The sequence below is a fragment of the Camellia sinensis genome, chromosome 12 (genome assembly GCF_055761805.1).
Source record: "Camellia sinensis isolate YWXY chromosome 12, ASM5576180v1, whole genome shotgun sequence".
NCBI classification, from domain to species: Eukaryota; Viridiplantae; Streptophyta; class Magnoliopsida; order Ericales; family Theaceae; genus Camellia; species Camellia sinensis.
Window position 1 is genome coordinate 108099456 of NC_138972.1, and position 15796 is coordinate 108115251.

At 40.0% G+C, this 15796-nt stretch overlaps 1 pseudogene; it reads left to right on the plus strand.

Annotated features, from left to right (window-relative positions):
- The first annotated feature begins 13570 nt into the window (after positions 1-13570).
- On the plus strand, positions 13571-15427 carry LOC114262161 (xyloglucan endotransglucosylase/hydrolase protein 2-like; annotated as a pseudogene).
- Positions 15428-15796: the final 369 nt, after the last annotated feature.

The following is a 15796-nucleotide window of genomic DNA, read 5'->3' on the forward strand; positions in this document are numbered from 1 at the left end:
CGGTTTAGGGGAAGATGGGGGATGTACCTCTAAACCGGTTAATGGTTTAGGGGAAGATGGGGGATGTACCTCTAAACCGGTTGTTGGAATGTTGATATAGCTCATATGCTTATCGGTTGAAGTGTTGATACAGCTCATATGCTTATCTGTTGTAGTAGTGATATAGCTCATATGCTTATCTATTGAAAAGTTTGTTTGATTTGATATAGCACTAAAATGTATATCATCATTGTTTGCGAAGTATATGGGAGTAGTTTATGTGTTATTGATACAACACCATAATGTGTATCCACCTTGGATTTCGAAAGTGTTCTAGTGATGAACTATAATCTCATCAAACGTTCTGGCCAGAGTACTGAGCCTTGTTTTCAAACTCAAAGTTGAACAAAAATGAGAAGTGAATTGTAACATAGACTTGGCTGTCATGGTAACGTAGGGAGATGTAAATGGAAGTGTCAGTGTTGACCATCTATCAGTTGCTAATCTTTTAGTCATTGTTCATGGTTGGTTTAGTGTATTTCTACTGGGCTGTGGCTCACCCTATATGGGAATATCATTTTCAGGTACAAGTAGCATGCCACCTCCAAGGACGTAGCTTGGGAGGCCAGAGGCGGACTTTTTGTTGTTTTACTTTTGATGTATTACATGTAAATTCAAGCCAAGGGCTTAACGTGTTTGAGTTAGTACTCTTTTGTTGTAACCAAGTGTTAACTTGGAAAGCTGTAAGCCCATAGGGCATTTGCTTTTGTTGTTAACATGTAATACCGTTTGTAATGAAACTCTGATAAATGAAAGAATGTGAAGCTTTTGAATATCAATGCATGTCTTATTTAATGGGTTTAAAGTTATTATTTTGAGGACGTTACAACTTGGTATCAGAGCGTACCTGGTTCGAATACTTTGGGTACGTGGGAAGTGATTAGTATCACAATGGGTTTCTCTCGCTTGTTAGAGACTTAGACGTAATGTTACGTACTTTTGTGATAACTTGTTTATGTGACTATTTGGGTATGGAATGTAGTTTCTTGGATGTTGATTGGATCCTTGGGTTTCTGGGAGTCCAGTTGGAAAGGCACTTGATCAATGCTGTTTCTGATCGGAACTCTAGTAACGCCTCGGGACTATCATTAACTGGAAATGAAATTCGTAAGTGCTTACATGTTTATGTGCTTATGTGGAGTGAATTACAGTTGTCCATGTGTTAGGATGTAAGTGTTTAGCTTCGGCACATGTATGAGTGTGCTAATGTGTCTCCGTTACTTTTACTAGGATGCCTAGGCGAGGAAGTTGCGATTTCCCTCCTTCCGCTCGGGAAGAGCTGCGGAAACAATTTGTGGAATTACGCCAAGGTACTACACCTTTGGTGCGGTTCGAAAGATGGTTTGCTAATCTGTCGAGGTTTGCTCCAGAATTGGTGGAGACAGAGGACTTACGTTGTTTTGAGTTTGAGAGTAAGCTGCGTGACGACATCCGTGTAAGGATAGCGGGGTCTTGGCATAAAAGATATAGGGCGCTTGTTGAGGCGGCCGCCCATGTAGAGGCTGCAGTGCTAGCAATGGGGCAGAGTGGGGAGGAAGCCATCTCGGCGACTCCTGTGACTCAGGGTGTTAGTAGGCCTTTTAAGAGGCAGAGGGTTTTAAACTCGCAACAGGGAGGACGGGCTAGAACTGCCCTTCCAGTGTCAGATTTGGGTTCGGGGGAAAGTAAGCAGAGGGGCATCATTTGTTTCAGATGCGGTCTGCTGGGCCACAGGGTTTCAGTTTGCCCACAGAAGAAAGGGGTGGGGTTAGCAGTTCAACCAGTAGTTGTACCACCAGGATCACCCAACCAGTCGGGTTTTGGACCGATTAAATGCTCAGTGGGGAGGCAGTTGTTGGGGTCTTCATCAGCCCAGATTCTGAACCAATCTCGTGCTCAGGCACCGCCTACCTGTTGGGTGTGTAATCAGCCGGGTCATATTCGACGTTCTTGTACTCAGCCGGGAGCTTCTTTAGGGGTTTTGCAACCTAACCAGGCTCAGTTTCTTTCGACTGGGCAGGAACAGTATCGTTTTGGGGGACTAGCAGGCCAGATTGCGAGGGCCTCAGTAGAGTCGAGTTCCCAAGCCCCAGCTAGGGAAGTTTGTAGTTGTTCCAGGTGTGGGCAGAGGGGGCATACCAGTGGTTCTTGTCCGTGACTTGTAAGCTCGTAGGTTGCCTTATGTTCGGGGATGACCAACTTCGGCGGTCCAACAAGGGACGGTAGTAGTAGTAATACTGATGGGATGGTTTTGTTTTGACTAATCCGTTTTGTAATCAGTGGATTATTGTTTTGTGATCATTGGGTTCCGTTGTGTAACCAATGTGTTTTGGGAAGGTTGAAACATCTAAACTGTTTGTTTATCTATATATATATATACATATATGCTTTGTTTGTTAATTTCCCTAGAGTGGGTGAATTGGAGCATGTCGTAGCTCTAAAATTTTATTAATGTATAAAGTTCCTATATAAAAATTTTTTTTTATGCTTGTGACTTGATTTGGGGAGGATGAGGGCTAGAGAGCCATGTTTTCAAAATTTGGAAGAACCACCGAGGGGTACGTGTCCTAGCCAAGGTAATATTGGAGCGAGAACTGTTTTACTTGCCGAGTGTGTGGAATTACATGAGTACTACCCATTTAAAGTTTTGTGCGTGGTATAGCTTTTGATCTACTGTCGGATGAACTTGAGAGGATGTGAAGTGTACGATTAATACTAGATGTAACACGTATTTAATATGGTGTCCTACGAGGGCATGGCACATAATTTTGTCAAGGTTGGACTCGTACCTTCGTGGTAAGTAACGTTGTCAAGATTGCAGGTGTACTGATTGGCCGTTTCAAGTGAAGGGATGTCAGTCCCTATATAAGGTTGTGATTGTTGTATCGGGAGCGATGTGTTGTGAGTAGCTGGTACTATACCTCGGGCTGTAATATAATGGATGTCTCCCTAAGTTTTCAAATTTCTTTATTTAGATTGAATGTGATAAGTTCGTACCTTAGCACTGGTCAAGTCAGAGGATATTATCAGAAGCGTTAATTGGGTATATAGCCCATGGTTAGAGTGTGACCCGTGGGTGGAGTCACAGTAGTATGGTGTTTGCGGATGAAGATGTGGGTTAATGACGAGGGAGGCGAGGACTTTTACCCCTCTGGAAAGTTAGATGAGTGAATCTTTGGAAGCCCTATCGGCGACTTGTGACGGTGTCGGGGTTTGGTTCATGATGGTTGCCTAGCGGTAGTGTGGACTAGTGGTTTAGCACGGAGGCCGGGCCTCTTGATGGTACTCTTGAGATGAGTGACAAGTAAGATATAGAGTAACGAGTGGACCCTATGAGTTATTGGAGGATTCGGTGTAGGAGTAAGAGGGCTTGCAAAATAAGGAGGTTTTGCCTAGTACGGTTGAATGTGTTAGATGGGATGGTTTCGAGAGTTGCGCGGTGTTGGCAGGACTATATGAGAATGTTCGAGGGAACGTGAGATTTGTATCTCGAGTTAGTGGGAATGGTACCTGTATGCTGGTTCGCGTGTTGGGCCTTGCTAGATAGTGAGTCCGTGGTGACCCCCCTTGGTTGTATAGGGGTAGTGTTCATATTGTGATTGGTTATCCATTGTTGGGTGTGGGTTATGAGTGGATGCTGCCAACATTCTTTGAAGGAAGAGCAATTCGTGTTCTAAAGTAATGAGTATAGCGTGGGTCAAAGTAGTCCTTCGTATTCGGGATGTTGTGATTGAGGTTGACCATGTCGGTCTTCGGTCAAGGAAGTGAGCAGGCTTGCTAGATAACCATGGCGGGGGATGGTGATTCCCTTAGACGCGATGTTGAGGCGGTTAAATTTTAGAAAATCCAGTGAGATTCCAAAATTTGTGGTTCGTGTAGAGAGCTCCGTGGTTGGGGTTAGTGGTCTGAGTAGCACATCAGTGTGTGGATTACTGAGTGTAGAGTTTATTGAGTTGACTAGTCAGCTTGTCGGTATCGGGTGTTGGGGTGGCATTGGTCACCTTGAGTTTAGTCTCGTTCGTTGTAGACTACGTATGTTGATTAAGGAAAACTGAAATTAATCGAACATGTTTTGTCGTTGAGTCTGATGGTTGGAATAATACATCTAATATATGTATTGATTGATCATTGTGAATGATTGGCTTTTTATACATTATGAATGTATGGTGTTTAGTTTGATGTTGATACAGCACTATAATGTGTATTTTTTGTGTATTTCTGAGCCGTGTTTATGATTATAAAGTGGTTAAGTAAAGGGAGGCGGGATAAAATTGCAAAACCATGAATTTCTTATACCTTATGTGTTGATAGTACTGTTGTTATTTCTATTAACTATCATTATAGAAATGTTATGTTCTATGTCGGTTGTGGCATCACTGTATGAGTGATGGTCGTGGATAGTGCTGTTTTGGAAAGAAATGGAAAACAAAATTTTTCCAGTGTTTGGACCATATAAATGCGTTGTTGAAAAGTTGATTTAATTCAAGAATTTTAAAGAATTCCAGATTAATCTTTTGGCAAATAAACTGTGGATGACTCTGCGTTTTGGGTAACACCGTATTTGTGAAAAATGTTTGCAAAGCTTTTGAGTTTTCGTACGGAACATGCAAGATTTATTCCGGAACGTTAACGTTGAAAATTTAAACATCTTTGGGAAATGCCTCTTGAACAAGAAAATGTTTTCTTATTATCTACTCTAAAGATTTGCTTTGGTCGTGTTGTTGAGTAGTGACTTAGCTTGGAATGCTAGTCGGTTGTTGGTGAATTGTTTCGGGGGAGGTTTGGTTTGTTGAGGCTTGCGTACCTAAGGTGTGGTTGTTTAGAATGTGTTTCCTTGGTTAGTATCTTCCTTGCTAAGAGTAAGTCGGAGGTTTGTTGTGAAAGTAATTTCTTTCCTTGGGGCTCGATTGTTGAATGCTCTGTTATCAGTTGGCCTTGTGTTTTGGCGTACCCTTAATTTCGGGGACGAAATTCTTTAAGGGGGGGAGGTTATAGCGGTCCCGATATTTCCTGTTGTTGTTTAACTATAATCCGGACTCGGTTCCGTAGATTCGTTGTTATCTTATCCTCATTTCTATCCCTTACTCTTTTAATTAGAATTTTGGGTTGTGTTGGGCAGGTTGGGAATAAGTGGGTCGTGTTTTAAAACTTAGAAATTTTGCCCAGGTTTTGGTCTCTCCGCTCGAGCGGTGATTTGACGCTCGAGCGGGATTTTGTTGTTGCCTCTCCGCTCGAGCGGCAGTTTGGACGCTCGAGCGTGAATTTCCTTCTCTCAGCATTTTGGTCGTCTGCAGAAAATTCTGGGAGAGTGCACCCGGCGCTCGAGCGGATCTTTGGACGCTCGAGCGTGAACCTGTGTCTGTACGCTCGAGCGGGGTGTTGTACGCTCGAGCGGACCTGCTTTTATATCAGTTCGTGAAACCACCTTTTTGATCACTTTTTGATTTCCTTTCTCTCTCTTACTTTTTCAAAACCTCCATTGGAGAGCACCTCACTCTAAAACCGAACTTCTCTCTTAGGATTGATCTACCTAGAGTGTTTTCCTCACCTTGGGCCTTTGTAAGAAGTGTGTTGATCGTCGAGGGCTTTGTTGAGATCTGAGAAATTTGGGATTTGGAGCACTTCTGAGTTTTACTCATCTTCTCCCTTGGAGCTCTGAATTTGAGGTAGGGATATCCTACTCCTCTCTATGGATTTTGTCTTTAAATTTTGGTAATTTGAGAGGTTGGGGTTGGTTTGGTAATTTTGTGAAAGTTTGGGCCTTTTGTGTTATTTTACAAAAGTTGGAGTTTTATTTGTAATAAACCTAGATGCATGTTTGGTATAGAGAAATGGAATAAATGTTGAATCATTGATGAAAATGGGACCTAAGGGTGGTAATGGTAATTATGGAAAATGACCTAATTACATTGTTTAATTAATTGAGATAATTAATTGTGGGAAATGAGGAAATGAAATGGAATTGTTGAGATTGGGAGTGCATGGGGTTAAAGGGTGTAGTTGAATTATTTATCACTCACCGAATTGAAATGTCGATTGAATATCCATTGTGCATTTATTTCCTGCTTAGAAATAATTGCTTTGGGCTACCGGTGGAGGGTAGTGTTGATTGTTGTAGACAATGCTTGATGATTAGGTAAACTAAAACTAATCAATTGGATGTGTCATAGAGCATGTTGGTTGATAGAATACATTAATTTTATGTATTGATTGATTGCATATGTGATTCTGTGTTTATATGCATTACTTGTGTATGGGAGGAGATAGGGGATGTACTCCACGGTTTAGGGGAAGATGGGGGATGTACCTCTAAACCGGTTAATGGTTTAGGGGAAGATGGGGGATGTACCTCTAAACCGGTTGTTGGAATGTTGATATAGCTCATATGCTTATCAGTTGAAGTGTTGATACAGCTCATATGCTTATCTGTTGTAGTAGTGATATAGCTCATATGCTTATCTATTGAAAAGTTTGTTTGATTTGATATAGCACTAAAATGTATATCATCATTGTTTGCGAAGTATATGGGAGTAGTTTATGTGTTATTGATACAACACCATAATGTGTATCCACCTTGGATTTCGAAAGTGTTCTAGTGATGAACTATAATCTCATCAAACGTTCTGGCCAGAGTACTGATGTAATACCCCTGTCCCGTAATATGTTAATTGGTCCTTAATAAGATGTGATTATGTGTTTGTTATGGTTTTGTATGCCATTATGTGAAAATATGTGGTTTTGAATTTCTATCTGTTCACCGTAGGAATATCTGTTTGATTTTACCACTTCGGAAATTTAATTGAGGGCCTTATCGGCCACGGAACCCGAAATTGATTACGCCATTGTGGTTGGCATAATTTTTAGGGCCTACGGTGAAATTTAATTGAAATTTGATTCTGGTCAATTTAAACTGATTAAATTGAGAAATTAAGTACCCCATTACTTTATATTAAAATATTTGTTAGTGGGGCTTGTTGTATATTTGTATTGCACTCTCCTTTAGCTCTCTTAAAACTCAAAATCTGAGTTAGACAATTGAGAGTGAGAGAGAGGCCGGCCATGGAGAGAAAAAGGGAGAGATTTGTGTAATTTGGGCTCAAGACTTGGGAATTTGAAGATCTAGCTCAGGATTTGGCTAGAGCTTGGGTGTTGAAGCTCTTAGGTAAGTGATTTCATGGACTCTTACTTGTAATTTGTAAGTTCAAGGGTTGTTTGTGATCAAGAACATGTAATGAGTTGATTTTTGTTGAGATTGAAGTCTTAGAACTCATGCATGTAAGAAATTACTTTGAATTTGCATGTTTGAGCTTGAAACACATGATTCATGTGGAGTTTTGGGTAAAGCTCATATTGTAGTCACCATTTGTACCATCTAAGTTGAGAATGATGAGCATCTCCCACATGCATGTACAAATCATGGGAGTATAAGTCTTGAATGTTGAATTTGAGCATGTTGATGATGGGTTTGAGACAATTTGGGACATGCATGTGGATAATTCATGTAATTGAGCTTCCTAATGTCGTAATCTGCATTAGTAGCATGTTAGCATGTGTAAATGTGTAATTTGAACCATTGCATGCAAGAAATGTAGATGGAAAACTAATTTGGAGCTCAAGAACACGATCTGGGAAACCCAGATTTTTGAGGTCCGCTCGAGCGGGGTAATGGCCGCTCGAGCGGGAAAATCGTGCTCCCAGCACTTTTGCAGAGTTGGACGCCCGCTCGAGCGGGACATTTCACGCTCGAGCGTGGATTTTTGTAGACGGACCTTCAGCTCGAGCGCATCTTTTGTGCAACCAGTACCTTGCAGGCCTTAAGGGTCCGCTCGAGCGGAGAATCTTACGCTCGAGCGGGGACCCTGTTTCCTGAAATTTTGTTCATGCATTCTGCGATTCGTTTTCCGTTCTCTTTCACTTGTAAGCACTCTTAGGCATGTGTTAAGCATTGTAAATGAGATAATGAGATAAGAACAAAGCCTAAAGAGGGATATGTGAATTAAAGAACGGATTGAACTGTTAGTGACCCTTTTGTATTCATGAAATGTGTAGGGTCAAGCTCCAGGGCGCATCCACAAGCCGATCACTGTGAGTAATATCAATATTTGAAAACTTGTCAATGTCCAATTGCTATTCCCCTATAAATATTATGAGTTGTTAATTGGGATTGTGGACAAAAGTCTGACAAGAATAAATGAATGAATGGGCCAAAGGCCGTTTGACATGAATGAATGGGCCAAAGGCCGTTTGACATGAATGAATGGGCCAAAGGCCGTTTGACATGAATGAATGGGCCAAAGGCCGTTTGACATGAATGAATGGGCCGAAGGCCGTTTGACATGAATGAATGGGCCGAAGGCCGTTTGACATGAATGAATGGGCCAAAGGCCGTTTGACATGAATGAATGGGCCGAAGGCCGTTTTGCCATGAATGGAAACCCGGATGGGCCAAAGGCCAGAATGTTTGGAACTACAGTTACTTGACTTGCATTTCGTATAGTTATATATATATTTTGCTGTTAAACAGAAGTATGAATTGGGCCCAAGGCCGTTTGGAGCATGTTGATCTGCATATTGTTATGTAACTGTTATGTTTGATATTATTCACTGGGCTATCGCTCACGCTCATTCATGTATTTGTAGGTGAGCCAAGGGAAGTCCAAACCCAGCCCCAGTGAAGTCTGCTAGGAACAACAGGAGTTTTGGGAGAGTCAGCCTTGTGCCTCGCGCATGAGACCATCCTTGCCCTTTTACTACGTACTTATGTTTTGTCTTGTTGGCAAGGACCCAGTGCATATCTGTACATAGTCTGTTATAGGTTGACTCGTTTTGGACGATCCTGTCTGTAATGAATTTTGTGAAGCTGTACTTTTGATGTGAGTTATTAACGTATCTGAGTATGGTTTGTTTGATGTGCATATAAGCACGGCTCTATGGACAAAGTTTTTAATTTTGCTTCCGTTTGGCCCCCATTAACTCTGTTAAAATACGTTTAGAACAGTTTGAGGCCGTAGGTAATCTCATGATTACTGGCCGGTTACGTCCTTAACCCACGGGGGCGGGTTCGGGTCGTGACAACTGAGCCTTGTTTTCAAACTCAAAGTTGAACAAAAATGAGAAGTGAATTGTAACATAGACTTGGCTGTCATGGTAACGTAGGGAGATGTAAATGGAAGTGTCAGTGTTGACCATCTATCAGTTGCTAATCTTTTAGTCATTGTTCATGGTTGGTTTAGTGTATTTCTACTGGGCTGTGGCTCACCCTATATGGGAATATCATTTTCAGGTACAAGTAGCATGCCACCTCCAAGGACGTAGCTTGGGAGGCCAGAGGCGGACTTTTTGTTGTTTTACTTTTGATGTATTACATGTAAATTCAAGCCAAGGGCTTAACGTGTTTGAGTTAGTACTCTTTTGTTGTAACCAAGTGTTAACTTGGAAAGCTGTAAGCCCATAGGGCATTTGCTTTTGTTGTTAACATGTAATACCGTTTGTAATGAAACTCTGATAAATGAAAGAATGTGAAGCTTTTGAATATCAATGCATGTCTTATTTAATGGGTTTAAAGTTATTATTTTGAGGACGTTACAAACCTTGCATAGCAACGGTTCGTTCCCGGTATACAAAGCCATTGAATTTAAATATAAGCCGACGTGAAAGTTCAGATCGGACTTACCATCATATATATGGAACCTCGGCATATGGAACCTTTTTGGGGCCTCAGACCTATCCAAGTCCACTGAAAATGGCGTTCTCAGCTTGACAAGGGATGTGACCTTGGTATTTTGCCGCTTCCTTTGGAGGTAGTCCCTCAAATCCTCCTTAGTCCGACCAGGAGCTCGGCTGTCAACGGATTTCAGCCTTTTTGGTGTGCTGCTTCCGGTGTCGTTCTATGTCCTCTTGGATTTCTCTTCATTCACCGTATTGAAGCAAAGTTCCTTCTCTTGAACATACCGATGTTCCCTGACATAAGTTCTCTTGGTATAAGGCGTCCTCTAGGACTCTCCTTTCATTAACTCTGCTCGCCCGGCATCTCGTGAAGGCCAATGTGAGCGTTCCTTCACTTTGTCATGCTAAAGAACTGCTGGAATTGCTTTCTACCACCCTTTCTGGGTGCCGTTCTTGGTCACTGGAATCAGTGTGTCCTTCAATGGAAACGGTGGTTGCATGACGTTGTTCTGCATCATGAAGTTAACAACCGATTGTAGGTCTGCCAATTTGTTTGTCATTCCCTTCATCTCGCCGTCCCTCCTCAAGCATCTATCTTTCCATACCTAGAGGTCACTTTCATTGTAATACTCGTCTCGGCCTGCTTTCTTCGGAGCATCTCCCTCTTAGTCGACATCCTTCTCCCCGGGAATCTGATCCCGTGGTGTTTTATCACGATTTTCCTCTTCCATGTTAGGATCGGCATGTTTACCACTCCCACTAGGGATGTCATCCCCAATCTTCTCTTTCTGCCCGTGGTTAGCCATATATTCTTCTTACTTTCCCACAGATGGCGCCACATTGTAGGTGTTGATTTCTGACCACACAACGAAACGGGAAACTCAGCTAGAGAGCACCGTCAGAAAGATTAAGCTCGAACAACCTATCATAGAAAGATAAGAATCTGGCGGTTGGTTTGTCCACCCGGGGGCACTCCAACAATCAAGTCAGTAATCAAATATCTCTCAAAGATAGCAAACTATGCTTAACTCACAAGAAATAACTTACTGCTCACAGTATATTACACATACCTGAGACCCATGAGGGTGTCTTGCTTTTATAGCCAACACTGACATGTTCTCTGTAGAAGCCTCACTTCAGTGGACTCAGGCTCAATGCCTATCCTAGACCCTCAGCCGGATAGGGATAAACTCCCTAAAAGCTTTATCTTTATTCAGACTGAGATCCTCTCTTGTTCTAGGACTCTTACCCCTTATCTGATTATCTTAGATTCCGGTATCTCTGCAGACAACCTCGCCCTAACCACGGTTACTTCGGCGTCATGACCAAGCCACGTGGCACCGCGGCTAACACTTCGGCGTCACCTTGTCCACGTGCTATCAATCACAAAATATGTCCCCACACATGTAAAAAATAAAGAGAAAAACGAATCTTTAACTTTTTGTGTAATTGTTGAACTTTTTAATTTACGACTTTTTAACTATTATAGAGATTCCCAAATATTAATTTTTGGCATAACTTATGCAAGGTTGTATGTCCTCAAATTCGAATTTAAGTTGGGGTTGGTAGACTTTTATCATTGAATTAGTAGTTGTTGCTCTCTAACGAAAAATTATAATGGGTAATTTTGTCATAATCACGTCCATTGGTCACTTGAGTCGCTACCTCCGATCATTACGACCCCTTCCCCCACCGCGACCCCACTTCCCCAGCCCCACCACCGCGACACCTACCAAGCTCCACACCATGTGCAAGAGAAATAGATCTAGAGATTTAAATTCTAGGATTTAGGGGAGAAGAATGAGGGGTGGCCGAAGGGGTGAGAAAGAGGTGGTGGCAAGTGGTGGTGGACTAGTGGAAATGACAGAAAACTGGTGAGTGAAATGATAGATTAAAATTTTAAATTTTTTGAGTTTAATAAATAATTTTTCATAAGGATAAAATTGTAATAAAAAAAAAGGAGGTGTATGGAGAGGGAAATTTTATTTGTTTAGTACACATCATTTTTGTTGTTTGGATTAAATTTTCTAACAAAATTCATATGCTTGGACATGAACAAAAATGAATTATTCAAATATACATTCCACAAACATGTTCGAATTACTATTTTTTGTTCGTAAATTTATGTTCAAATATTTAATTTTTGTTTAAAAATTTATATCCAAACAACATAAAACAATGTATGAGAGATGGCTCACAAGGAATACATGCACACAAGAGAGCACAGTTTAAACAATATGGGAAGTTCATAACAACTTTCCAATTAAAAATGCTTTCATATGCCCGTATGTGCATAAGTAGTTCAGTGTTTGAATTCATTTACTAATTCAATTTTAGTTAAGTTCAAATTAAATATGCAATTGAACAATTCTTTAAATAATCAAGCTGGAACTCCATTTGAAACGCAAATTGAAATTAAAAATCGTGTTATTATAAATATCATAAATATTTTTTTTATCTTATTATATTCATAGATAATGTATTTTGTATGTATGAAGATTGCTGCGTATCACTAAAATATAATATGATAGGTCTTACATGTACAAATATAATGTGGTTTGGAAATTATCTGTTGCTGTCGTGTCCTGTGGTTTGGAAATTATGGTCAGACATGGTTAAATGGTGGAATCTGGTCTGGGTGGTTCCAGGTTCGGTAGAGGGTTTGCTGCATTGGTGGGCTGGATATAAATTCAAGAAGGAGATCCAACCATTGTGGAAAGTTGTCCCCGTAGCAGTTGTGTGGTCAATCTGGAAAGCTAGGAACGATTGTCTTTTTCACCAAAAGAGTGTTGAAGGTTTTGATTTGGCTGAGTTGGTGAAAGTGAGGATAGCTTTATGGTGCAAGCATAGCTGTGGAGGTTTGCAGTACTCTGTCGAGGACATAATGTTTAATCTTGACAGCATCAAAGTCTGAGTGTGGTTCGCAGGTTTGCAGGTTCTGTGTTTGCTGGTTCTGTGATCTGTTCTGTGGTTGCTGGTTTGTGGGCTGCAGTGTAGTTCTGTTATGCTTGTATTTCAACAGGTAGCTCATTGCTGGTCTGCTACTGGGTTGCTACTGGACTGCTTCTGCAGATTGTGGGTCTCAGAAGTCTGAAGTTGGAGTCTGCTACTGGGTTGCTTCTTTGCTGGACTGATTCTGTTATGCTTAGCTGATTGGAGTCTGCTACTGGGTGTTTCATTGGGTCGAATGTCAATATGGTAGGGTCAATGGGTTGCATGCACATGGTTTGATTGGTAATGGGTTGAAAGCCTATTAGGATCCTACCTGGCTTTTGGTGGCAGCATTTTTTGTCTTTGTAGTACCACCTTTTGTTTTTCTTTTGTTGGTTCCTCACCAACTGGCGCTTAGAGCTTCGTGTTAGCTCTAAGCTCCTCTTTATTGATGTATCCAATCATACTTTGTATGCGTCATCAATAAAGATTTATTTGCCGATCAAAAAAAAATAATTTATTGTGCACATACACATAAGATGCAAAATAAAATAGTAAAATTCATCTAATGATAAATGTCATTTCCATTTACCAAGTCAAGCTTATTTTAGCTTGAACTTAAATTAGGCTCAAACTCACTCTTTGTCTCAAAAACAAAACTCAAACTAATTATGAATAACTCAATTCTCTTGCAGTCAATGCTCCTTTCTCTCTCATACGCGCACAAAAACAAGATATTCTTGAGTTAAGTAAGTTGTCGTGACAAGACAGACACAATTTTGAGGGACACTTTTTTGAGTTACACATTGAAGAGGACACAAACTTTGGGTCGCACGATCCTTGCAGGTCTTCTGTTTTGAGGGACACACTGACCCATCTTTATTATATAAGAAACAACACATGAGAGAGAAACATGGTACACCAATTCAACAATTTTTTTTTTTTTTTGCGTTAGATGATGGGCTTTTTGAATCTACTGATGATTTTCCCTATATTTGGTTTAGTGGGCTTGAGGGTGGTAGTATTTGCAGGTACACATAACGTTCCAACCTATGACCATAACTACGAGGTTTTATATGGAGCTAAACATATCTTGACATTTCATCAAGGCAGAGAAATCGGGCTCTGTCTCGATGAATCCAGTGGTCGCCTCTTACCCCACTTTTTGTCACTCGTTAAAATTATCTAATAAGTCCAACTCATTACTTAGCAGTATTTCCTTATTATTGAAATTACATATCAGGTGCCATGTAAACTGAATTTACTAAATTTTTCGCTTTCCATTTATCTCATTCATAATCTCCATTTCTTTCCCCAAATATAAATTCTATCAAAAAACTGGAAAATTATAGAATACTCTAGGACTACTGAATAATCATCCAAAAAGGAAAATTATAGAATAACACATCTATTTTCAAGCTTTTCTAAGTGTACAATCACCAAAATATTCCATGTTGTAATTAAAATGTGAAGAAAAAACAAACAAGCAAACAAATAAAGGAAGAGTAAAGCTCATCAACTTGTTTCAAATAGTTTGTGTCTTAGTTCATAGCACATTTCGAAAGTGTGTTCAAATTTTAACTGTTAACCAAGCTATGATATATAGAGCCAAGATTTATTCTTTGTGGCAATGATGTTTTGTCACTAATCAGGATCTGGAATTAAATCCAAGTTGAATTATACTTCTGGGTTCTTCCATATGAACATTAAGCTACCAGCCAATGACTCCGGAGGAGTCGTAACAGCCTTCTATGTAAGTTTACAATTACATATATATTTGTGCTCCTTGGTTCAAGGTTATCACTGACACAAAAAACAAAAACAAAAAAGGCGATCTAGTGCAAGAAACTCCTGCTAAAAAGGTGTCACTGATAACATAATGTAAATTCTTTTTTTTTCCCTTTCTTTTGGCAGTTGAAATCGGAAAATAGTGAATTGGATTTTGAGTTCTTGGGCAACAGAAAAGGGAAGCCCATCAGAGTTCAGACGAATGTCTTTTTAAAAGGAAAAGGGGGTAGAGAGCAGAGGATCCATCTTTGGTTTGATCCAACTACGAACTTCCATACTTACAAAATCCTATAGAACCAACATCAAATAGTGTAAGGCAACTACTAAACACATTCCAATTTGAAAAATAAACTTATTCCACAAACTGCTTCTCAAAGCTAGCTATTTTCAAAAGAAACAAAATCATTATATTTGAAAATTAAAAATGCCCTGTTTTAATGAAACATTTTTAAGTTGTCTTTTAAATATGTCTACACAAAGATGAAATTTATTTATTTATTTATTTTGATATTTTCAAACTTTCCATTATTTTTGTTTCTAAAAACACAAAAACATCGAAATTGAAAATGACATCACACTCCTTAAATCACTATCTGTTGAGTTCTAACTTATTTTGTTAATCGCGTTTTCGCCCAACAGTTTTTTTGTTGATGAATATCCCATTCGAGTTTTCAAGAACAACAGACGCGATAGAGTTGGCTTCCCAGCACAACCAATGCAACTAACGGCAACTATATGGGACGGAGATAGTTGGGCGACGAATGGTGGAAAAACTAAAATCATTTGGGCTCATGCACCGTTTTTAAGTCCCTTTCGGGGCTTTGCCATTGATGGATGCCCCTATGACAGCTCTCACAGAAAATTATGTAATTCTCCGAAGTTCTGGTGGAATAGAAAGAATTACTGGCAACTGTCTCCTAACCAAGAAAGAAGGCATCAAGTCATAAAGCGCAATTATATGTACTATGATTACTGCAATGACAGAACTAAACACCCAACATATCCCCCAGAATGCCCACAGTGATAACAGCCCTTTATTTTCCTATTACATACTTAATCATCAGACAAAAAGTGCATCTTAAAACTATTGAATTCACAATATAATATTATATTTAATCACTTTCTACTTCTTCTAATTCTCAACTTTCTCTAGGACCATATATGTTTTTCAGAACGACTACTCGAGCCTGTCTTTCTAGTTCTAAATACACACAATATTGTAGAATTGAGCTGCACCATGCACAAAAATATGCACACAAACATTGATGAGCAGTCATCAGAATCAATGCTTCATTTGTATATTCTTCTCATTCATAGCATAAGAATCAACTGTGTCCAAATTTCATACAGTATTTCTTGAACACAACCATTTGCCACTATCTCACCATCACAA